The 2,715-nt window shown below is 37.8% G+C and overlaps 1 long non-coding RNA gene across 1 annotated transcript; it reads right to left on the bottom strand.

The window, feature by feature from the left end:
- Window positions 1–983: 983 nt before the first annotated feature.
- LOC111646964 (uncharacterized) lies at window positions 984–2,457 on the bottom strand. The gene is made up of 4 exons (XR_002759995.2): window positions 2,339–2,457; window positions 2,013–2,051; window positions 1,599–1,655; window positions 984–1,358 (listed from the first exon to the last, which is right to left on the bottom strand). It is a non-coding gene; the product is annotated as an uncharacterized LOC111646964 (long non-coding RNA).
- Window positions 2,458–2,715: the final 258 nt, after the last annotated feature.

Raw genomic sequence — 2,715 nt, 5'->3', positions numbered from 1 at the left:
ATGCACGGAGTATAAACCTTCACCTATGAGTCAAAGTCTGAAGAAGCTGTATGTGTCCCGTCATGCCCACCCTGTTCCAAAGGCCATCCTGTTAAAGATGGGTGTGTTTGTGGACGAATCCAGTTCACAGAGAAACCAGAGTCTCACTGCTGAGAGTCAAAAGCTTAATGAGATATAACAACCATGTTTGGTTTTACTGAGGCCTACATACTGTACTAACACGACACTTTTAATTTGGCATATGGATGACATTAAAAGACTTTAACTAATATAGAGGCACGTCAGTTAAGAAGAATTCTTATGTGTTGACAAAGCGACTGCAGCCTGGAAGATGATGCGCCGAATATTTGACATGTTAAATTTTTGACTCAGTTGAAGTCTTTAATTGCAACTTGCAGTTGGAGTTGTTAATGTAGGCTCCCAGAAATCAGCCTGAGAAAAAGATTTAGATGACTGAAATTTACTCTTATAAATGTATAAAAATAAATATGAGGAAAATGCAGTTCTTATGATGCTATTGTGATCTGCATATTTGTATCATATAGTGTCCATTTCCTCAGTTCAGTTTGTTATAATATGGCTTTTACTTATAAACTTATTTATGCCTTATATTTTACATACTTTCAAAGAGAACATGTTTGCAGACTTAATGTATTCACTCTGTAGCATTTTATTATATATTCAAACATTTATAACATGTGCTAGTGTGTTTTATGCATTTATTATTTTGTGTATTCTTGCCATGGTGTTTGTTTATCCACAATAAAAGCATAGTATCTGAACATTGCAGTATTTCAGTGTATTTGATCTTATTGCTTTTAGTTTTGAATTGCGTGTTGATGTTCTGTTTGTCTCAGGCAGCACTGCCCAACGTGAGAAAGGAAGTGGTAAAGCTTCCTGTGCGCACATGAGGCTTCGCTGATGCTATTAAAGAGAACAGTGTGTTCAGGTAAACATTGTATAAAATGCGTTGACTCAGAAGCTTCAGTTCAGCATCACTTGACGTATAATTTATTGGATTAAAACAGTAAATAATTCATTCGTAAAAACACAGGCACAATTTTCTTGCACTTATCATCATGTTTATGTTCGCCATCAATTTTTCAATATCAACAGAATAAGACAGGAAGGACGCTGCAGAGTTTGGACCAATGAGACCACCCGACATGGGGAACAAATGTCCACTTACAGAGGAAGACAATGGGGTGGGGTGGGGTAAGAAAAATAAAACAAAAGACAAAATAGACAACACAACAGGACAAAATGGAGCGAAACACACATACACAAAAAGAACACATTACAGTGAACACATTTTGGAAAATGATCCACTTGAAGAAGTTCAGGTCATTTGAATTAGCCTGGTTAAAGAGAAGAGACAAAGAGGAACACACACATTCAGAATCAGGAAAAGATTGGTTGTGCAATAGCTGTGAAAACCACGCAATATACTCCACAACCGAGTTTCATATTAAGTGAAAGGTTCTTTTTTTATACAAAATTACTGATGTGTCACTGTCTTTTAATAGAATCTTTGAATAGTGTTATGATTTTTTAACTGGACCTTCATGCACTGACTGAAAACCTTCCTTCATTCTCACCTTTGTACCCATTTCCCAGGGCACCATTCACTCCACCAAATTTGCCGGCCTGCTCTCCTGTGAGAGGATCAACAGGAGCAGTTAGACAAAGAGGTTCCACGGCTTGTTTAAACGTTGCACAAAAGTGGTTTTGACTTTTATTAGAGGACTCAGCCACCTCACTATGCAGACTCCAAACCCTTGAGTGGAAAATAATCTATAATGCATGCAGCTGTAGTTGTTATGTGCAAGTAATGTGAGTAAAAGTACATGTTCACTTTCCATAAATAGCTGAGTTCCTTTTGTTTTACTCAGGAAAACTGTGTATGTTTGAGAGCTCAGTAATAGTTAGACACTTGTGAAGCCACACAGTAGTCAGATATGGATCACCAGAAACCACAAAGCGAGTAGAAAAAATCTGGGGTTCTTTCTTACCCAAGGCATCTTGAGACGCTCCCAGCTGAGCACCATAACCTTATCAAACAAAATACAGTACATTTTTAAATTCCAAGACAGAAGACAAGTACACAATACATATTTATCCATTGAATTGGTGTCTGTTGATTTGGTGTCTTTTGGGCTTCAGGAGTAACCGGAGAAATGTGCACAGCCTAAAAGAACCTTAACAATTAAAATCTCAATTATGCAAGACACATGGATACAAAGATTATCATTACTGCCGTGGTTCATGGAATTTCAATGTTATGTAGTGTGACAAAAAGACACATAGTAGGCGTTTTATGCATTGTGTGAAAATTCACCTGTTTGCTGAGCTCCATATCCTGCCCCAGCTCCTGATCAACACAAAACATGTAGATACTTCAATAGGGGTAACAATGAGGATTGATAGTAGACAGAAGTATTACACAGATAGAAACACAAACCCTGTGTGTGTGTGTGTGTGTGTGTGTGTGTGTGTGTGTGTGTAGCCCAGTGTATAGCCTGGCTAATCTGCAGTTAATGACTGTTATTAACTCATTTTACTCTTCTGTTTTTACCGTTGTCTGTTTGACTGAGGGCTTCAACCTCAGTGGGTTAAATGAAAACCAGACAACACCCTGCAGCACTTTTTCCATCAAGCAGTTTCTCACACTTTGTAGCATACACATAGTCACTAATTCTCACCATATTTGTTGGA

Source organism: Seriola lalandi, unplaced genomic scaffold (genome assembly GCF_002814215.2).
Source record: "Seriola lalandi dorsalis isolate HSWRI2012SDOR001 ecotype SW California unplaced genomic scaffold, Sedor1 jcf7180002034109, whole genome shotgun sequence".
Taxonomy (NCBI): domain Eukaryota; kingdom Metazoa; phylum Chordata; class Actinopteri; order Carangiformes; family Carangidae; genus Seriola; species Seriola lalandi.
This window is presented reverse-complemented; position numbering and strand designations above follow the sequence as displayed.